Below are 22,591 nucleotides of genomic sequence, written 5' to 3'. Positions count from 1 at the left end.
CCTACCTTCGGCTGGGCCTCTCCCGCAGCCCCTGCCAGGCCGCCGGTTCCTGCCGCACTAAATCAGTCCTCCCAGAGTCAATGGCTCCTCTCAGTCACTCACAGGAGGTGCAAATCCAGTGGGGCAAATTAAGCATAGCGACGCGCAGGCAGAGCGGCCGAGTAGCCAGAAGGCTTCAGCAGCTAAAATTTGAGTGGGTTCAGATTTTTTTTGGTGCTTTGATTTGCTCTGAGTTTATGCTGAATTCTTTTGAGCATGGCATTTCCTATTTGTTTTCTTCCTCTTCCCTACTACCCTCCCTAGTCTGTGCCTTGCCTGTGCTTTCTAATATTTGTGCACTGAGAGGCACTTTGCTTTGTAGGTGCGCTGTGTCTTCCTCTGGCTGCTGTCGAGGTCTCGCAGAGGTTCCCGTTGTGTGGAAGTGGAAGGGGGACCTGTGAGCCCCCCAACTCTGCAGGGAAACAGAGAAGGAAAATTTGATGTAGTATTCAGTTGCGCTCATCGCTGCTTCCGCGTGTGAACTGCACTGCTATACGAATATACCTCACGCAGATACAAGGGACATCGCAGCATAACAGAGGCAAGAAGCGTCCCTGCTGATGGTCAGTGCATTCCTGTTGAACCGCTGACCGGCAGGACGTACTGCACGGCTTCCCCACCCCGAGCTGGATGCAGAAATGTAAAGCAGTTACAGCCAGCTCCAGCTTAGCTCCTCCTGCCCAGGCAGAGACTCAAAATACCTTTGTCGCTGTCATTCAAGCATCTGGCACCAACTTTATTTCAGTACCAGCCACTACTGTTTCCTCAGTGAGACAGGCGGATTACTTAATATATATTCACCTACTCCCATGTGTGTGTACTTCAACAGTAGGCTACATTCGGAAGATGCAATTTGCATCAGGCACACCCCTATAGCTGAAGTTTGCAATGGAAAGACTATTATGGGCTTTGGCTCTCCATGCCACAACAAAAAAAATAATCTGGTGGTCCTAGCTAGCACCTGGCAGCACATGGATTTCTTAGTCATGTCTATTGTTTTCATCCCATGCAGTGATTCCATTTGCAAATGATGGCCTGACATCTCTTTATGTATTCTAGAAAAAAAAAAAAATCACAGCTGTATCTCCTGAGTTTCGTGAAGGAGGCTGAGGCATCAGGAACATACACAGGTGCTTTCCCAGCATCAGCTGAGATGAAGGTCCCGGACAGGGGTCCCACCCCGGAGAGTTAATCATCCGAAATTACCTCAGCAGAAACAACTTCTTAACTTTAAACTTTGGTCCTTAGAGTGCAGTTTCCCAGTGGAGCAATGCAAGCGAACTAACATCTGTTAAGACAAAATGAGCAAGCTCAAAAGAAGATTACTCATGATCGCAAGGAGTTACTGGAGCTAGCTGAACCTGATTGCAATTAATCGGGTTGTGCCCCAGAAATCCTTAATCAAAGCACACTTCCAGGCTGTGGTCTGTAATGACTGTCAGCTGCTGTCTGCCTCAGTCTACAGCTTAACTGCACCTTGGAGACAGCTGCCTCCTGCTTTTACCTGTGTCATGGGACTGCGTGCCCCAGCAGTACGCTCTCTTTGGTATGTTCAGGTTTGCTTGCTTGGTTGCTTGTTTGTTTTCCTTTTCTACAGTTGAAATACATGGCAAACTCTTCTTTCTCCAAAGGTGTTTTGTTTCATTATAGCTAATAATCGCAGCTAGATTTCCTGAAGGTTAGTGTGTGTCAAAGCTAGGGGAACCCTCTGTGTTCCTTCTGATGCTTTCCCTCCTTCCCTGCTGTTCCTGACCTGATAGAACAGTTTCTTGTCACTGATACATGGACATTCAAAGGACTTGCCTAGCCTTTGATTTAAGAACATGTTTTTGTAGGTATTTGCTTGAAAAAAAGATGAGTATTGATTTTTTTTTTTTTCTTTGCATGCAAATAGAAGGGGACGCCTGATCTGGCAGGATGCTGAGCGTGCTCTGCCACACAGTGAATTCTGTCACTTACTGTGCTTTCCAGGCTAGCTGCTGGAAATGTCACAGGATTAATTTCAGAATCCCCTGAGGTGCCTGCTGGCTTTGTCCAGAATCATTACTCATTCTCTGCTATGCACAGAAGCTTATTAAAACACAGTGAGACCTTAGTTGTATTTGCTGCATTACTGTTTATTTCCATTCTGTTCGATCTGGGCTCTTGCCCTTTGCCTACCAGTACGTTACGTGAGCACCTTGCAGTGGCAGCTAGCTGCGTTGTGTTCTTCCATCACGCGTGCTTAGTTTATGGCACACATGAGCTAACTGGTGCGAGGAAGCCAGCCACAACCTGCTCCAGGACTACCCTCCTGCTGGAGATCAGTTACGTGCACCGTTCTCTGGCTTGTGCCCCTCACTTCTAGTCCGTGATAGCACAGTGAAAAAATCAATAGCAGACAAATAAGTAGACACGATGTCATCCTTGCAGATAGGGAGGACTTGCAGGCAGCCAAGAGATCATGTATGTGCTTTAAGAATGTTTGTGGAGACAGAGTTACGATCCAAGAATGTGCAAATAGCTGCCCATCCCAGTGTTACATGCCTGCGATTAGGGAGAAGTGCTAAACCATCTCTAGACTTGATTAGCATCCAAATCTGAAAGATGTGTCTTGCGCTGTGGAGCTGGTTGGGGTGATCTTTCTAGGGGAGTGGAGAAGAAACTATGTGAATGGAATCTCTTCCTCACCTTATCTCTGCTGGAGGCTAAAATAAAACTGGAGGGAGCTGGCTGGTGAAAGCTGGTGGGCTGCTCTGCGAAAGGGTCCTCGCGTGGTCTCCATCCAGGAGCGAGGAGCCTGGTGGCTTGTGTGGATCCACGGGGAGAAGGACATCTCTGAGTCAGCCAGGAAGCCTGTCTGCTGCCCGCTGTTTTCCCAGGGACCGATGTCCTCAGGAAGTAAGAGGTCACAGGGGCTATCAGCAGACTACTTTGGTGCGGAGACTTTTTTACGATTGCATTAACGTATCTTTTCCTGTTGTTGTACAGAAATTATGACTCCTAGTGTCAGTGTTGAGATGAAAGCAGAAGCTCTTTTGCATGAAGCAAACATTAAAAGCTAGCTGTTATGTTAATCGGAAACGAAAATTCGTGCTGGCTGGCGGCTATTTACTTTCAGATAAGTTTGCATTTGTGGTGGTGTTCTCGCTCTTTGCACTCATCTGTATCATTTTGTACGCAACCAGCTACGTATCTGTCGCTGTCCTCTCTCGCTGCCTGACCTGGGGTCTGCTTCTGAGACTCCCCATGAGCTCAACTTTTAGACTTACGGGATAATTTGGGATCAGAGCAGAAAAATGGGAGATAGGAGGGGTCTTTCAGGTGAGCGGTGTGTGATAACATGATAACGTTTGTAGCCGGTTGTGAGGGGAGAGCCTCTGGTTTCCAGGAGTGGGCTTTTTCAGGATGTATCCATACAGCGTTTAACAGCACCATGTCAAAATAAAAATCATTGATTAAAAGTCCGCCTTACTTGTGCTGCTAAAAACACTTCTAAAATATACACACTGAAAACAGTAAATATTTAATGTACAGGTTTACTTTTCCTGGTTTATAGAGAGCTCAGCGGGCCTGACAGAGCAGCTAGACAGATGTGTTTATAGCGAGCTCCCCGGGCGGGCACAATGCTGCAGTGTTTGGCCTGCGAGCACCACAGGGGCATGCTTAAAAAAATAAAACTGTTCCATTTACATTGGGGGAAAAAAATCTTGAGAATGTTTCTATTAATACTAGCTGGTGTAAAACCCCAAATTCTACATTTCAGGCCTTAACATATTTCAAAAATAGAGGGCTAGATGGTGGTTGGTGACGATGTGGGGTAAGAAGCGTTTCCTCACTTAGATAGCCTGTGAAAGGGACGGTCAAGGTGGCAGCCCCTCTTGCAGGAGAAGAGGGTTGTTGCTGAAATGCCCCTGATGAAGGTCAGGTGTGAAATGAAGAGTTCAGGAGTGAGCAGAGCGGGGCAGCAAAGCCGGCGCACGGGGAAGCGTGGGTGGGCGCGCAGGCCAGCGTGCAGTGCACGTGGTTTTCTGTGGACAAGGAGCTGGGGCTCAGGACTGTGGCTGAGAGCCTGCACACTATCGGCGGGCGTGTTCCTAAAAGGTGAGAGGGACAAGATGCTGTGGGGAAAGCAAAGTGTGCAGAGCCCTCCCCACGTGATGGGATGCATACATCTCCCACACCTGCGAGATGCTGACTGGGATGGTGGGAAATCCACATTCAGGAGGATTTTTTTACATGTTAGCTTTGATCTTGGCTGAGGTCTTATCTGAGTGCTAGCTTCTGATCTGGATTATACTGATGTTAAAGCTGACTTATCTGGTCAAAATTAATGGCATTAATTGATTAACACACATCAATTAACTGAAACTGCTGACATTTGAGTTTCTGGAGAGCTCCCAAGGAATGAGTGGCTGCATCTGCCTCTGATTTCCTCAGAAGTTATCCTCAGCTCGGAAGTGAGTTTATTTAGATAATCTGATTAAACACCTGGCAGCTTTTTAACTCTTGAAGAAAAAAGCTTAACTTCTAAAAAGGGATTCTTCGGCTGACTAACTTCTCAGGGAAGTATTTTGTTGAAGAAAAGTGGAGTTAGGAAGTAGAAGTCAGTATTAGGGCTAGCTAAGCACTCTATGATTAAATACAGCCTTATCTATAATTTAATAGTCATCTCTGTGTCCGAATAAACCTGGGAGTCCTGGTGCGGTTGTTTTGCTTTCCCACCAGCTACACCTGCAGAGGGACATCTTTCCCCAGCTGCAGGAGACCTGCCATCCTGGTGACACAAGGGGATGGGGCCATCCCATGGGTACCTGCTCAGTGCCGGGCAGCAGCATCCTGGTAAAAGCAGCTCAGCACCTCCTTACGGGGGCCTTCCAGCACAGGGGTGCTGGGCTGCCTTTGCCTTCGAGCCCTGGCTGCAGCTTCCTTGTCTGCAAGCTCCTTTTCTGACAAGTACTGGGCATGGACCACCCCATTGCACCTGGGAGCATCACGAGAGAAGGGAGCTCCTGTGCCGAGCACAGGTATCACCACAACAGCGTTAGGGGCCATTGCACACTCGGGAGAAGTGGCGGAATAATGCAATTCTTTCTTTGCAAGCTGAACTACAGGCCGTGTTTCAATATGGCCCGCTCACACCTCTTTACTGGGCATTCGTTGCGAGCACCGATTCAAGCGAACCCAGCCATCTTAGACCCAGACTGAGATTCATTGAGTCTGGCAGCAGCGCTGGCCCGAAGCACCCTGCTCTGCCGTGGCTGCTCCCCGGCGCCCCGTTCCCCTGCATTTGTGGCCTCCTTTTTGCTGTTAGTGGCATACGGGTCTGCAGTAAAACAAAGACTCCAGCCCAGGTCTCCCAGGGGTAGCAAGCCAGCACATTAACCCACTGCGAGACCTGGCAAGGACTTGTGACTCTCTGGATTTTATGGCAGGATAGCATTGCCCGAGTATCGCGCGTTTAGGAGGCTACACAGTTGATGCACAGTCAGCTCCTGAAGGGCAGCTGGCGTGATGACAGTAGACTGAAAAAATGAATGAATGGTCGGCTTCAGTCTGGATGTCACTGTCATTTTAATGCTAATGGACTTTTTCCTCAGCCAGCCTCCTGTCTGAATGGGGAGCACAGAAACATCCCAATATTTATGGGATTTTAACTAGATTAGTTACAAACCTATAAAGCGAAGAAAGAGACAGTTCATCCAGTACTGGGGAGGGGAGTGTTAAAAATGCCACCTCAGATAAAATATTATGGGAGTTGAGTAACTGTAAATAAGAACCTTGCCTATGAAATAGCTTCTTATGTGAGCTTGGGATGAGGGCCAAGAGAACGTCTAGGTCTTGGGGAAATTTATTAGCCCAGATCAACAGGATTTCTGGGACTCAGGAGATGGGGTGGCAAAGAATTTGCCTGTTGGAGTCTGCACTTCCTCCATTCATGCCTGCAGCAGGAGTTTCACTTATAAAGCTTTCAAGATGGTTCATTTGAATTTTTTGAATTTTCTTGGTTCTCTTTACCAGCTGCAGTTCTGTCCTGGGACTTGGGAGAGCTGGGTTCAAGCTCTGGGTTTCCACAGCCTGCCAGTGTGGTCTTGGACAAATCGTTCATCTCCCTGTGCTTCAATGCCCCTCTGTAGAGAGGAGACAAACATTATTTCCTGACTCGTGGGGGTGTCAGGAGGGTGCACTAAGGACTAGGAGGCATTCACATAGCTGCATCATGAGTGAGGTGCTTACAAATGACAGGAGCACGTGCAGAGTAGCTACAATGCACAAGCTGACCCCTCGCAGGGGGAGGGATGGCATTTTGGTGGGCAGTGATGGGTCTTCCCTTTGATCCCAGTCATTTTAGTCACCGCCATCATTCTTCCTCCTCATCTTCTTCATACAGCTTTATTTTATAGCCTCTGCCAGTGCAAGCTGGCTGGCCTGATAGGGTCATTGGTGTCCTGATATTAGGGTCTCTTGGCTATACGTTCACTTTAAAAAAGGGTATGTGCGCAACTTGGGACCCCCCTGCCTTTTGTGTGTCCCCCCCCCCCATTTTTCATCTCATTCCCATTCGCAACCTTCTGGTATTCCTTCTGCTACTCCGTACCTGTATTCAGCTTTCTGTTTGGGGAGTTCTAGCACATGTCTCCCCTTCTGCCTTCACTTCGGTATTCCTTCCTCCACCTCCCACATTTTGTCCATGTTTTATTTTTCTTATCTTGTTTTTGGAACCCATCCTTAGCCTCTCCTATGTATTTCCCTTTTCCTCCCTCTAGTTCCAAGAGCTTTTCAGTAAACAGCATCCCTCTCCTATTCTGACTCATTGCCCACTGACAGTGGAAAGATTTCATCATGAAAGCGATGCAAAGATCACCCAGTTTAGAGCGCGGGGTAGGTTAGGATGACCTCGCTCTGCCTGTCAAGTGAAGAGCCGCAAGGTCTAATTCCTCAGCCGACGTTTATTTGCCAATTTATCTCACGTTCAGTTGTTCTTCGTTCCAGTACGCATCAGTATAAGTACCTGTGTGCATCGGGCGGATGCTGTATCATGCCCTGTATCGTCCGGCTCCCGTACGATGGCCGAGAGCACCTCGGTGGCTCTTGGTAATGTACTTAGCCAAACTGTGGGAAAACTCTCAGACTTGAACTTCGCTTTGTATTTCCATGCCATATGAAACTCGCTGAATGTTTGTCCTTCCCTTCACGTGGCTGCTGCCTGCTCTTGTATTGCATCGACATATGTGAAATCTATTTGGTCCTCTTTTTAATATGCTACTTACAGTATAAATACAAAAGCAGACAGTGCTTCTGAAGAGAAATAAATGTAATTGTGGTGGTGGTTGTTGTTATAAATAGTGCAAAGGATTTAGAAGCTATTTAGTCTTTTGGGCCGGAATCGCAAGTGTTCTGTGTAATATAACCTTAAGGCTCTCGTATTTAGCTATCGAAGTCTTCCCAGTTGTGATTGGCCCAGTTCACTCGTTACTGTTTGGCTTCGGTGCAGGATGAGGATGCTCTGTCCTTCACGGGAGTGAGGCTTAGCCTCCAAAAATGTGGGGTGCTAGATCATATGCCTGACCTGTACATGCGTATAGCACCGTTATTCATGCAAATCAGGTATTTGCATGTGCAACTGGTCCGTTTGCATAAAGAACCGTGGTATTTCCACACATGGATTTTTGAGGTTGGTTCCTAAAATCAGTGCTGCATTTTTCCTCTGCTGGAGTGAAATGCAAATATTTATTTATTGACAGAGCTGGAGCTGATCGTTTTCCCTGTCAAGGTCTGAGCTGACTGTTCCGTCAGATGAAAACAAGTAGTATTCTGATTTCTTTTAAAAATGCATTTGTTCATAACTGTGTTAAAAACAAGTAGTGCCTGCTGTCTGCCAGCCCCGGTAGACTGCTATATATATTTGTGTGTGTGTATGTATATGTGTATCAGAAAGGGCTGAACGCCCAGAAGTTCTCTTGGCAGCCCTGCTGTCTGGTTAGAAAAGGAAGTGAGCTACAAAATTTGAACATTCAGTTCTGAGACTTGAAAGCTTTCTGGATTTTATTACTGACTCAACAGGGTTTTCATTATGTATGTGGCCAAGAGGAGAGGTTTACGCAAGAGGAACATATTGTAGTTGAATATGTTTGTAATTTTACACATTGTTAAATAATTGAGATAACTAGATGTCTCCTAAATGGACAAAATAAATTAAGTGTTAGCAGCAGTGTCACCGTGACACAGACAAGTCAATACAGAAGAGTGGCTGCCCCCATCCGAAAGCTGATTTCCAGTGCAGAGGGGTCCTGATCCAGATGCTGAGTGACATTTTGCCGTTGATGTGAAGGGGAGCCATCTTTCCCTCAGCATATCTGGAAGCCTCTTGCTGCCTGTCAGTCTCTTCTCTTCTACTCCAGATGATAGCATCCTCAGCTTTTGTGTTGGTTTGGGTTTTTTCTTTTCAGTAACTCACTGCTATTTAAGCAGCAGTCTGTGGGTACGTTTCTTCTGCTCTCATTTTCGTGTTAGTTTTAGGAAGGAAAATATTTTGAGAAGCAGATTATCATGCAAAGAGAGAAGGTGTGGGATGCATGGACCAGGCTGTAAATACGGACCAAGGCTGTGTCCCGCTGTCCTGGTCACCTCCTGCACCAGGGATGTGCTGTCAGATCACAGCCTGCGGCCGGTCAGCTCCGCTGCAAACCAGCTTGACAGCAAAGTGAATTCCTGTCCCACAGTCAGCACGCTCCCAGCTAATTTTGCACTTGTTCATGTGATGGGTATTTATTCTTCATTGTCTTAAAAAGGTATTTATTTTTAAACCTCTGTGGTCTCTGGTGCTGTGCAGTTTTAGTGCATGTGTTCTCATGAAACTACTGTCAGTGGGAAATGCTCTCTGCGGGTGCCTTTGCATTTTACACGTGGGAAGCTAAGGCACAGGGAAAATCTAAGATCACTGGATAATTCCAGCTGGAATTCAGAACCCAGTCTGAACCTCTCCTGGTCCTGTTTATGCCCCGCGTCTCTCCTGTGCGCACCACTGAGCGGCCTGGCTCTGCCTTCTGGATAACCGCCCTGGAGGTGCCGGGGCTGCTCTTGCCCCCCGCCGGATCCTTCCCTTCTCCAGGGCGACCAAGCAGGCTGATGGCTGTCTTCACTGTCAGCTCGTGCCCGGTGTGTGCGCAGGAAGCCTGTGTCTTCATCTCTCTTCACCCCTATTGCAGCCACCGAACGCGGAGGGAGGATCGTTGATTTCCTTTAACGGGCAACATGATGGTGTGCTCAAAGCTGCGCTGTGCTCCTGCCGCTGCCTGCGACAGCAAACTCTGTGGTCACTAGAACGTGATTGCCTTTTGGTCTTTTTTAAAAATTGTATAGCTTTTGGGCGTGTGATGCCTCCAACATTACAACTAGAGCTGGGTAGCCTCTCATTTTTGCCTTTGATTTGTTCCATTTGCTCTGTCGTGTGTCTTCCCGGAGAAACATCCACCTTTACTGCTCTTGCATAAGATACGTGTGAAGGGGGGTTTATCGCAGCAACAGCCGATCTGTGGCACTGAACCCACGCAGGTCAGCAAAGCTCAAAGGTATTCCTTGCTGGTGCTACGTACGTGGTCTCACTGAGGGTAAACACACATGTAAAATAGACCTGCTTTTAATGTGGGAAATGCAACCGGGGGGGTTTACCTGCGTTTTTCCATTTAGCCCTGTGTCGCTGTGCTGGGCGACCTGTGTGGTGGTCGGGATGCTCGCTGATCCCGTGCCTGCAACAGGAGGTGGGAGAGCAGGGGCTGTGCTGCTGGGCTTGCTGGGGACAGGCGGGGGAAGCCCGAGAGGGCAACTGGGAGCCTGTGTCCTGGCTCCCTCCCTCCCTCGCTGCCCTCTGCTCCCAGAGGTGTGCGGCTCATGCCCAGTGCCTCTTGGCCTCGAGAAAGTTTTGGGTTGTGGCCGGAAGACTCAAGACTCCGGGCTGACCCGGCTTTATTGTATAATGTTTTTGTAACACTGTTATGCTGGTTTTCTTATTAAATGCATTTTTTTAGTCACTTTTGCCTGGTAGTTCTCCCTCTATTTTTGAGTCCATTGGATCAATTTCAACCAAGCACAAAAAGCAGGTATTTGTTTCTGAGAGATTAAGCTGAGGCAGAGCCCAGGAAGGCGAGCTGCCCGGGGGAGGGAGGAGACCCTGCCGATGCCCTGGGAGAGCCAGTGGCCTGAGCATGGCTCTGGCTAGAGGCTGGAGGAAGAATCCATGGTAGGGAGTCAGAGGGAGAGGCCATGAACACCCTGACCACAGAAAGTGCCTCCTTGGCGCTTGTATGTTCTTCAGACACCGGAAAGTCCAACCACAAGACACAAATCCATAGGAAATGAGGTCTCATTAGTTCCAGTGGCCACAACTTGCTCACAGCTCCACCAGCGCTTCCAAGCGTTCAGTTTGGTTGAAGGGCTACTGGAAACTGGGCAGATGTCTCCCCTGAGTCACCTCTGCCTTTCCACTTGCCCAAGGTCGAGGTGCTTCGCAGGCCAGGGCGCTGCTAGAGGAGGTGATGTCCAGCTGTCCATCGTCATACCTGCGTCTGGTGTGCTGGCGTGTTGAAATCCATCTGGATCTTCTTCATGTTTTTGCCAGAGATTTTACTAACCAGAAAAATGTGACATTATAAGAAGACTGTACCAGCTTGTTATTTGTATCCCCACCCCGGTGAGAAAGAGCCAGAGAGCATGTTTTAAACGTAGCCCATGGTCAGATGGTGTGGGGAGTGCTGGAAGCCTGGGATGGTCTGGCAGAAAAATAATTTCCCCTTTTAAAACCACTGAACAGTCCTTGTTTCTCCATACTCCAGCTGGTTAGCTTGGCCGTGCAGCCCTGGCACAGAGACGTGGATGGATCCGTTCCCGATGCCTCCCAGCACCCCTGGGCGAGCTCTTGCTGCAGCCTTTGCCACTGAGGGCCAGGGACCGGCTCTGCCCTGCCTTTGGCTGCCAGAGAGGAGGGGCTGGGGACCCAAAGGGACGCCCTTTCCTGGTCCCTTGCTGGCAGTCACGCAGCTTATTTGTGGTGCAAAGAAACTGGGAGGGGGGATGTTAACGTCTCGGAGTGAGGGTGTGCGTTCTTACCGGCAGCAGGGCTGGGCAGGGGAGAGGGTTGGTGGTGCTGCCCAGCGTGGGTGCTGCCTCTTGAGGTTGGGTTCCCATCAGGGGGGTTTGCTGCTGCTTCATCAGGCTGTCCCGAGGGGACCGACGGGAGGTGGTTAACGCAGTGTCTGGGAGAGGCTGTGTGGCACAGCACGTGGTTTAAAAAAAAAATAAATAGCCCTTCAAGAGCAGCACTAGGGAAAAATTACCTGAATGCTCGGGCAGCCCCTGTTCAGTACATGCTAACGGCAGCTCGGATTCCGTGGAGCCAAAAGCACTGCCAAGCCTTTTCCTCCTGCCTGTGTAACGCTGCACCTCTGCCTCCCATCTCCCAGAAACGCAGCAGCCCTGTGACACAGAGTTTTCCAAATGTGATACATTTCTCTAAAATTGCTTTCAAATGTTCCTAGCAAGAAATTGCCCTATTCATTTTGCCCGTGGTCCTGCACAACCGGCGGCAGCGTGGGTGAGCGCGGTGAGGCTGTGGGTACAGCCCTGGCTCGGCTACCATAAACACAGCGTCCCCAAAAGGCGGGTAATTGCTGGGGAGGTGCCATCGACACCCTTCCCGGCACTGCCCGAGCCATCCTCTCTGGCCGGCCACCTCACTGCTGGCTTGAGCCCTGTGCCCAGCTGAAACAGGCCGCCAGCAGGTCGGTGGCCAGCTGCAGCCCAGAAACATCACATCTGGAGAGGGCGTTTGAGCTGCTCCTGGGGATGAAGCTGTGTGCGTCCCAGGGCTGAGCCAGCTCACCCCTGCTTGCAGGAGGGGTCCCCGCGCTCTCCGGGGACGGGAGGGTTTGGGAGGTAAGGCGAGCAAAGATGACTGGAGTGAATGTGCAGAGCTCGGAGGAATTCAAGTGAAATGCCAGCACCATCCTTCAATGCTCCCGCCCCGTGTCCTTTCCTCCTGCCTCTGTAAATAGGCTCCTTCTTAAACAGGAGGGCATGGCAGCGCTTTGATATCAAACCTGGTCCGTTAAAATGATAGAGAGATTTATCTCCTCTGAGCCCACCTGTCAGTGTTTGCAGTTTTACTATCATATTTTCCAACATCTTCCCAGTGTTTTTCTCTCCTCTGTTGCTGTACACAGAGGCAGAGGAAACTTGCCTGTGCAGAGGAAAAAATGAACCAAGCCTTCTCAGATGTTCTAATAAACATCCTGAAAAAGCTCTACACGTTGATCCTGCGCCATTTTAGTCATCAGAGGTCTTATTTACAACTGTAGCTTGCTTTTAAAAAAAACCAAAAACACACAAAGCAAAAACACTGTAGACCTTGTGTAAGTACAGATCAGCTGGCTGCCTGAAGAAAAAAAGTCTCCGAAGAAAATTGTAAGTAAGTTCAGAAGAATAGAAGATAGTACCATTTAAAAATACTAAATGAGTGTAACAGCACTAGCACCCTCTGCATGTCTCCTGGCCTCATTCCACAATGCTCATAAATATTTGAACGCTTTGGTGCGTTAATCCTTTACAGCAAAGCTGTTAGCCTAGAAGGGCTGCAGCCAACTGAAACCACACGGGATACCTACGGGATTTTAGGGGCTGATTGTTTTGTTTTGCTTTTGCAAATGGGGGCGAGCGGAGGGGGACGAGCGGGATGCGCAGAAGGCAGCGGTGCAGAGGTGCCGGCAGGGCGTCGTGCGGCTGCCCTCACAGGGCACTGCTGCTGCCCTCGCAAACCGCACGTGGAATTTCTTGTTTACTTCCCCTGGTTGAAGGCAAAAATTAAAACACCTTCACCAGAGAGGACCGAGGAGATAGGATCTGATAGCCACAACAACGGGGAGGGTTTAGCAGCCCCACAGTGATTTGGAGCAGTGCTAAGGCTGCTTTAAATTATTCAAGCTATTAACAAATTGTAGGAGTTGCCATCCTGGAGTGTGCTGGGGTCCAGCCAAATCCTTCTCGTGTCCAGTGAGTTGCTGGCAGGTTCCCTGCTCGGTGATGGCGCAGGAACACGTGCGGTAGAGCATCACCCCGGTGTGGGCCAGGGACGCCAGTCATCTGCCTCAGCCGCGTCAGCTTGCCCCAAAACTCCCTGGTTGGGGAGAGTGACATGGGTATTTTTTGGAACAGTTTTGTTCCAGTTGGAGGAAACTAAAAAGGTCAGAAGCCATATGGAAACAGAAATGTAGTATCTCTCAAAAAAAAAAAAAAAAAGGTAAGGAGGTGAGGTGATTACAACATGTTTGTAATCAGCTGTCACACTGAAAAGATCCAGCGTGAGGCCGAGTTCATCTGGAGTACAGAGCAGCAGAATTATATGCAAATGGTTTATTTTATTAGGAAAATGAGCATCTAATCTGTGTGAGAAATGGTAAACTTTGTTTCCACAGAAATCCTGCTTTTTTAAATTTATTTGTTTGTTTGCCATCATACACATTGTGTTAGTTAAAGAGAAGTATTTAAGTCAAAGAAAATATGACGCAGAAGAATCAGGGTGCCATTTGATAAACAATGGGCTGCAAGTTGTCAAAAAAAAAAAAAAGAGGCAAGTCTGGCACATGCTAAATCCATTCCTTTCTGTGCAGGAAGAAAAATAACAATTTATTTCTCATAGAGCTGAACTCTTTCACAATCTGCATTGCTCAAAGCTCGAATAATGGTCAGCAGCAAGGACGTTGGTCTGTTGGGATGCTCTTTGCAAGCAAAGGTAAGTCAAGTGGTATGCCACCGAGCTCTCGGTGTATGTAACACAGTGGGTTACGTGCAATATTGTCTGCATCGTGATACAGGGTTAATTAGTTTCCCCTGGCAAATAGCAGCATCTGAAACACACTGAATGGTTTTCTGTTTGGGCCAGGTCTACTCATGGTGCTGGTTTGGCCGAAGGTTGCTTATGTGCCTCAGATGCCTAAAATGAGTGGTTTTACAGCGTTACCGATTACTGACTCAAGATGGTGATACAAACGGTGTAAAGTTTGGATCTCATCTTTCTGGCTTGTGTTGGCTGCCAAGTTAATCTTAAAATAGCAATTATCTAATGGGGAAAATCCCACAGATCTAGACAAGCGGATTATAAAAATAGCCACCCTCACTGGTAAGAGTCCCAAAGTGATTTTTGAACCATGCTGGGGCTAAGGGCCACAGACATGTACCTGTTATCAAAAAAAGGAGCAAAAGGATGGCAAGAATTCCCCTTTAGTCTGCCTGGCATCAGTAAATACCTGCAGGTCAGCAGAAGATGTATTTATAGTTGTAACCACATGAAGCGAGAAAGCCTACCCTTGCCCTGTATTTTTCCATGAAAGAGGTGAAGTAATTCAGGGTTTGTGAATAGATCACTGTTCCTGGACCTTCTTTTTTGACCCTGATTCCCTTTATATAACAGTCTTCTGTTCCTCCTGTGGATATGGTTTTTTGCAGGGAAAGTTATTTTTGGAATGATGGTTTATAATTGATGTTAAATCATGCAATAAGGCTTTTATATATATTCTGTGTGCTCACACTTGTTTTATGTAATTGCCACCAAAATTCAGTCCACTTGCTTTCAATTTTCTTTCTATGTTAACATCTGCTTTTGTTTCCTTTCCATTATTAAGTTTTCCAAACACATTGTTGGACATCAAGGATTCAACTCAAAGTCCAGAGCTGCAATAATAATCTATTCTGTTTGTGTAAAAGTACTGATGTCTTAGTAAGTTAATTGTCACACTATGTCATCTACTCAGGCTTATTTTTCTGAGGGGAAGGCTAGTGAGCTATTTTAACATATTTATATGCACTCAGAAAGACAAGGTAATGAATGAATGTATATTTAGGACCTACTCTGCTTCCCCTTAAACCCAGGACGGGAGGGGTAGAGCAGGGAAAGAGAATTCTTTCTGCTCAGTTTGTGGAAACCTAAATCTGGCCTTCCTACAAGTAAAGACCAGCAATCCCAGTCTTAAAATACTTATGTACTGAAACAGCTGAAATTTTACCAGATAGTGACTTCATAGCGTGAGGCCACATCATTATTACGTAAGAGTGCTCCGGCTATCTGTGTTTTGAGATACTTTTAAAATGCAGGAATGAAAATACATTCTGGCAGAAGACTGGAAATTTTTGCTGGGAGGGTGCTGTTGAATACAGACATGTTTTCTTTGCATCATTTCTCTAGTGCTTGAAAAAAAATATAATAAATTAAATTTTGCTGAGGGAACAGATACAAGGTCGTCTTGGAAAGGTTCTTCTTTTTTTACTGTAAACCATACTCAGACTGGGATGCTTGCCAGTGTTATTACGCTCCTCAAATCTTGTTTAGGCATACAATCAGGTTGGCCTTGCCTTTTGGAAGTACTGAGCATGTAGGTTTTCCAATTCAATATGTGCTTCAGAAACCTTAAAAAATGTTTAAAATTCTTAACTTCTGATTAAATGCATTAAGTCCTGAGCCTGGAAATGAAATGCATGGAAGGCTCCACCTTGCACCTAGTCAGAGGAATGCTTCTTTTGAACAAAATAAGTTCGGTAACCCACGTTTGAAAAAGCCCAGGAAGTTTACTGTGTCGGTGACTTGTCCTGGGGTGAGTAGTGCTGCGACTCATATTGGTTTTCTTTAAGGGGTATTTTTACCCTTGTTTTGTTTCCCAATTCAAGAGCTTTTTTGTGAATGAGATAATCTGTTATTTTCAAAACTACAACTAGGTACTTTTTAGCCTGTGGATTTCATGCCATTTTTGGTACCCATTATGTCTTTCCGGTAACTCATTCCCAGATCTGAACAGATACTCTCCAACATGTGGTAAAGTAATTTTGTCTCTGAAGTGTATATAGATCATTACAGACTGCATCCCAGAGCAGGTGTCCATGGATGGGGATGACCATTTTCCATCTGTTTGTTTTATTCCCTGGCTTATTTGTCACTATTAAATGATTACTGCAGTGACAGAACTCCCCAAGTATGCATTACTGAATTTCTATTTCAGCCGGGAAGCAAGATGATAGCCCTTTGGCATGCACACAGCCAAGGGAAGACAAATATGAACAAAGTGGAGCTTTCAGTTCCCATATCTTTGCAAGATCATTTTTTTAAAAAATAACCTTGTAAGGCAGAGTAATGAGCCTCTGCCAACGCAGCTCAGCTGCGAAGCCATCAAGGTCAGAGGCGAAGCTAAGCGGAAAGCAGGGAGGAAGAGAGGTGGCCAGGAGAGCTCTGCGGGTGATGGCGTGCCCAGGGACCGGGCAGGGGGATGGATGTGGCTGCGGGCGGGCGGAGGAGCTGCCTCCCGTGCTGCTGAGGTGCTCTCCGGCCAGCGTGCCAGCTGCGAGGAGCAGCCAGCTCTGTGCCTGTGCTGGGGAAAGCGGGGATTGTGAACTGCATGCAAAGTTGAAGGCAATGAGCGCGAGCTCAGAAGACCAGTTAAGTTCAGCTCAGCATGTTTATTAAGCTAGACTGATCAGGCAAAAAACCAAGCACTATTTCTTTCTTGGTTACCGGTACTGAGTCAGTTAATAGCGTACCCTTAACTTATAAAGTCTATTTTTATTCCATTGCTCAGTTTCATTTAACTATAAATATTTCACAGTCTTAAATAAATCCCACCAGAAACTGAAGTGCTGCTACAAAAACAAGGCATTATTCGGGGCCCATCCTGATCCCTTGTCCCTAAAAGCATCTGGTGCTCCCAGAGCGTAGGTAAGAAAGAAGCAAGTTACCAAAACATGTATCAGATTTAAAGAGCAAGCTTTCAATTAATGGCTTGACACATCACTGAAATGACAGGGCTGCAGGTCACAACAAGCCTGGGCAGGCCCCGGCCTGGCTGGCAAAGCGCGCCAGGGGCCGTGGGTCAGCGCAGCTTAGGGCCAGGAGATCAAAGAGCACCGGGGCTGGAACCGGGCTGCTCGTATTTTTAGGGTCCTGACTCGGCGCAGCCTGGAACGATAAGGGCTGGGAGGTTTCCTGCTGACAGCTGCTGGCTCCCGGTGGAAGAGCTGGCTGTTCTCCGCGGGCAGGAGCTGCCCTCCCGGGGACTCGGCTGCGGCTTGTTGTGAGCCAGGAGCAAAGCAGTGAAGAGGAGCGGGAACTCTCCTGCGTCCCGGTGCACCTCTGGTGCCCAAGGTGACGGTGCCGCAGGGTGGTGGGAACTGTTGGCCTCTGACACCTATCTACAGCTCCCTCGTGGAATTCTGCTTCCAGTGGTGTATTTTTTATAAATCTTAGATTTTAAGAAATTGCAGTGTCAAGGTTGATCTCTGTGCAGCCACCTTCTTTGTGACCCTCTTCAGTGCTCCGATGAGTGTGAAAGCCGATGGAGCATCCCCTGAGGTGGGTGCGTGGGGTGGCAGGAGGGCTCGGGACCTGGGGGCCCGCATCAAGAGCAGCCATCTCACGTTGGTGGCCCATGTGCCTCTGCCAGGAGAGCCAGGAAATGAAGGAGCTCTGTGCCCTGGCATGCCGCGCGTTAGAAACGACCAGCACCGGGGGGAAAATTCACTGGGAAAGGTGTTTGCACAAAACACCTAGAAGTCTTTCAGGCATTTTTGAGGTAGGGACAGGAAGGTATTGGGGAAAAAACTGTGGGTTGGAAATGTATTTCCAACTATTTTTAAAGTAAACAAATTCCTTTTGAAGTTGTGAGCTTGTTGCATAAATTGTGCATTTGACAGAGTAAGTAGTGGGATGTTATGGTAATTACTAATGTCCCTTGAATATTTGGTTAACCACTATATATAATCCCACATGCAGTAGCCTTTCCAGGGAGAATTTAGATCTATCCTTTGGGCAGGATTAACTGTTACTCTCTTGTTTCAGCAACTTTTCAATTATTTGATTCTAGCACAAGGAGTTTTCCATTTTGGGGGAATAAAAAAAAAAAAAAAGGTGTCCTTTTGACATCTGACTTTTAAAACCAAGTTCCATCCTGTACCTGCATGTGCTGAGCTGTGAGGTGACTGCTGGGCACCAGGCGGGAGGGGTGGGAAGGCTGCCCGAGCTAAAGACCCCGGCTCTGTTGCAGAAATGGATTTGACTTCTTTCCTCCCTAGACCCAGCCACAGAAAATGCATTAGTGCAAAGCTGAACTCTCAGTTTCAGGTCAGATTCTTATAGGGATATTAACGCTTGAGAAGGTACCCATCCCTAACCCGCTTCTCCTGGCATCCAAAACATACCCACCCTGTCCCCACAGTTTTTCTTCCGCCTGTTACTTCATCCTCATCTTCTTTCTCAGTTCTCCCTAGGAAAGTCTCCCTTGGCTCACACCCTGGGCCCTGCACACACCGGGTTGCATAGGCTTGAGGCAGAAAGGTGATCCGCTCTCCCTAAGCTCAGTTTTCCTCTGTGGGGACTGACATGTCCTTGGGCTTGCTTTGCAAGTGGAAAAAAATTACTTGAAGATACAAGCATATGCGCTTCGGTGATCCCCTAAATCAGAGTTTTTCTTTGGTGTGTTGAAGTGCAGACACACCTGTGCTTTCAGAGGAGTTTCTAGTCTGGGTCAGATTGCCTAGATTGGGTCTCTAAATGGTATCAGTACCTCGCTGCATGGCTTTACAGCATGGTTTTATAAATGTTCTTGGTATCCAGTTGTTATCCATTTTCAGTTCCGTTTAGGGGCTTGGTTTTTTGGTTTGGTTTTTTTTCTGTTTGGGGTGCCTGCCTTGTTCCTCATTACTGACTGAGGCAATACAAATCTTACCATACTTCAGCCAGAGCTACCCGATGGTGTGCCTTACATGGATGCTGAGCACTCTTCCCGCACTGCCTTGCTCGCTTTCCTACCGCTGGTACTTCTTCCCCCGTTTTCCATCTTCATGACAGTTTGCTCATAAATGCACTCGGGCATCACTGGCACAGCTCCTCACTGCTGCTCTGATATCAGAGGAAAAAGCAGGCTCTGTGATTGCTATCTTTGATACCTTCTGTTTTTCAAGACATTAAATAAAATAACACATTACAGCCACTTACCAACAGAAATCCTTATAAGCAAGTTAAAATAGATCTTAGCTCATTGAAGCACAATTTGAAGCTTAGGCAAATGTCAGCCATAAGCCTTTGTATTCTTCTGTATAAAACAAGTCTGGGTCTAGTTTCCAAAAATGACTTTAAATACAAATTAAATATGATAGGGCTTTTTATAACCTGCAGGTGTTACAACACCAAACTTTAAGCTCTCAAAGGTAGAAACCTTGACAATAGCTCTTTGGATCTAGAAACAGGGTAGCAGTACAGTGTGAGGCATTTCAGTATTTAGCTGCAATAGAAATCCAGTAGCACAAATATTTTTAAATATGTATAATTTCTTGTTTCATGTTCCATCTCCATGTGCTCGCTTGAAGGCTTCCAGCTTTGGCTTTTTAAGTTGGTCCAGGAGTCACTCAGCTGAAATGATACATCCTGCTAATCATGCTCTGTAGAATTAACTGGGCATAGGAACAGTGTCATTCCTTATCAGCACAAGTAAACACTTATCAACAACTTAGAAACAAATGTTGACAAATCCATTCCTTTTCATACTACTTGGAAACAGAAATGGCCTTCCCTTTGGTAAATTGGCAGTGCCCAGGAATCTGCTAGGTGCTTTAAGGGAAAGTCTCGGATTGGAGACAGCACAAGTTTCCTGGCCAGGGAGCTTAATAATACAAATTTGAGCAAGAGCTGAGTGTTTGTGACAGAAGCGGGGGTGGAGAGCAGGGCCAGAGCCAGAGAGAGCAGTTTTGGGGTCAGGTCACCGGCTCTGGATAGGGATTATGGAGGCCACTATCTGAGCAGGGCAGCTGGGGGAAGTGCTCTGTCCCTCCTCAGCCTTCCCACGCGTGCAGGGACGTGTCCTGTCCCCCCAGCCGGCTCCTTCGGCAGCGCTGGCTGCAAGCACCAGGGAGAAGGTTTAAGTCATATCGCAATGTGACATAACTTCTCGAGAAGCTAATGCAAATAATGGGGCAATACTTTGTTTGCATTGTGAGCAGGCTGGCAAGAGTGCATTTGAGGAGGGATTTAAAAGAAAAGATGTGGTAAACTGAGCATAATTAGCAAAACATTTCCTTATGGAGAGGTGGTGCAGAAGAAAGAGAAGAAAACATCAGTCTGGGTGAGCCTGAAAGGAACACCAGGGATGTGTACATGAGAGGTGGTATTAGTCTGATGACCAGGGCTGGATTTTCAAAGAGCAGATCTGCAGATGGTAAAAACATTTATACCGAGGCCAGAGGGATCTGGGGTGGCTCCCACCAGCTTTGGGCTTGCTCTGAGAAGCCCCAACCTGATGAAGGAGTATGAGGAGCTCTGGTTTTGAGGGATCCCAGAGTTGGGTGACTTCAAAAGCAACGTTGTAAGCCACTGGGGTGGGGTGGCTGAGTGCCGGGGTGGCAGAAGGGATGCTGCGCTGCAGTCATGACCAGGTCAGCCTGGATCTCTCAGTAGAGTTGTAGAGAAAGAAATACTGGAGCCTAGACACATTTTGGGGGGACAGAAGGGGTAAGGAAATGGAGGCGTCGAAAGTTATCTGACTTCGAGTGCTTGAGTGGAAGGAGAGGTGGTGGGCCTGCTGACACGAATGGGGTGGGAGGAAGGGAGTTAGGAGGAACATGAGGATTTGGTCCATCGTACATGAGCACGCTGTGCTGCGCAGCATTGCCTGCCTGCTCACACTGCTGCCATCTCATTGGGAACCCCTCCAGGACACAGACGTCTTCGTGACAATTGGCGCTGAGCCACATCCTCGCTGGCACTGGCCGGGAGGGACGAGGCCATTAGGGACGTGGCAGCTGGCTGCCCCAGGGGTGGCTGTGGCTGCGGCCAGAGCACATGCGAGGGCCCGGGGACAGCCGCTTCCCGCTACCGCTTGCATGAGCTTTCTGTACTGGACTTTGGTTTCTGTTAACCTACAGCCTTTCATCAACCTCAAAACTGGTCATAAATTTTAAAATATAGTATGGCTCTCATACAGAAGTAACCCCATGCCACTCTTTCTACATATTTCTGACTTATTTTCATAAAAATAACAAGCTTACAGTGAGTTCTGGGGTTCAGGCACACGTGTAAGGGTCTCATCTGAACCGATGCGCACAGCTGTGAAGGTGCTACGCCATTTGGAACAGACATCCTCTCTGTTGAACAGGAGACAATCCCGTACGCACCCAGACACCGTGCTCACAGCTCTTTGTCAGAGTACACTGCACGCTCAAAAGTTATGATTACTCAACAGAAAATAATGCAACAATTTCTAAGCAGCTCTTGATTCTGGGTTGGGTGAAGTAAGCTCATTTACATTTAAATACCCTTAAGCCCCTGAAAGAGTTTGAATTTTTCATTATGTTTGGAAAATAGCTTTTGCTTCTTTTTCTGTCTCAAATGTTATTCTCTTATTTACAACCAGCCCTTGTTGTTCTGCTGCAAAGCTTCTCATTCACGAGCTGATCCTTTCCATGTCACCACTTCTTTCCTAAGCTAGCATCCTGTTTCAGAAGTCTATGTATTCTCCTATTCAGCTGTGTCAGGCATTTCTGTAAACTCCTTCACCGAGCTATGGTATGTGAAAAACATCACAGATTTTCCTAGACCTTTCCAAGACCTTCTTATCTCCATCACTTTTTCCTGTTTTGGTACTGCTTGTTGTAGCCTGGAGAGCAGCAGTGTATGGGTGGAGTGTTTATCGTGGCGGGTCATTTGTGATAACATTACTTAAAACTGATGTTTGGGTTTGCCAGGAAGATTCTGTGTTAACAGGTTTTTATTATGAAAAGCATAGCTGACCTTTACAGTCCAAAGGCCGTATTTATGAATGACTCAGCTTGCTCTCAGCGTGGCTGAAGGTTACAGTACGCAAACAAAAGCCGAAACATACTTCTCCCATCTAACTTTTTGAGAAAGCAGTATTTGCCTCTGGCATTCACCAAGGGAGCTTTCCCTTTGTGTGCAGGAGGAAAATGGGGCAGGCTACAATAAAAGGCATTGTTGGTCCCAGCATGCAAAGAATGATGATCCAAGAACCGAAATAATAGAAAAGTGTCGGGAGAGAATTTAGTTCACAAACATGTCAGGATAGCTTCAGGCTTACTCAAGTTTTGATTCAAGCTTCTCATTCTTCTTAAATTCTTTCCAGGCCAAAATGGATTAAATAGTCGCTAATCTTCAATCATCCAGCATTTCCCTGGGATCAGTGTTCAAGGATGTCCTCGCCGTGCCGCCGTTTCAGCCTCCAGTTCCTTAATGACAGTAAACCCCGGGGAATCAGAGAGTATGTGCTCTTGTGCTGTGGTTAGGATCTGTCTCCTCCAATTCCATCGTTAAGGTCTCTGCTGGAGGGGCCTTCTTGCTTTGTGTCCTGGAGAGTCTCTGTCATGATAGTCAGCAAGTATGACCGAGTATTGCACCCAACATGTACATAACTGGTTATAAGCTATTGGTTTTATGGAGCTGGTTTCCAGACCAAAACATTGCCTGACAGCTGTGCTTACAAATCACTGCAAATACAAGAAGAAAACTGGTCTTGCTGTGACATACCTAGACAGATAC

The 22,591-nt window shown here is 47.3% G+C and overlaps 1 long non-coding RNA gene across 6 annotated transcripts in view; it reads left to right on the top strand.

Annotated features, from left to right (window-relative positions):
* Window positions 1–22,591, top strand: part of LOC142602754 (uncharacterized) — a 36,126-nt gene that overhangs the window by 3,548 nt on the left and 9,987 nt on the right. For 2 of the 6 annotated variants that reach the window (XR_012836530.1, XR_012836526.1), the window contains one exon: window positions 362–10,049. The exons of 2 other annotated variants lie outside the window; for them this stretch is intronic. This is a non-coding gene — a long non-coding RNA (uncharacterized LOC142602754). Of the gene's footprint in view, window positions 1–361; window positions 10,050–22,178; window positions 22,314–22,591 lie in introns of those variants that run through there. 2 more of the 6 variants (XR_012836527.1, XR_012836531.1) reach the window with 2 other exon arrangements.

This window comes from Balearica regulorum, chromosome 8, assembly GCF_011004875.1.
Source record: "Balearica regulorum gibbericeps isolate bBalReg1 chromosome 8, bBalReg1.pri, whole genome shotgun sequence".
Taxonomy (NCBI): domain Eukaryota; kingdom Metazoa; phylum Chordata; class Aves; order Gruiformes; family Gruidae; genus Balearica; species Balearica regulorum.
Note: the sequence above shows the minus strand (reverse complement) of the source record. Positions and strands in the feature narration are given on the sequence as shown.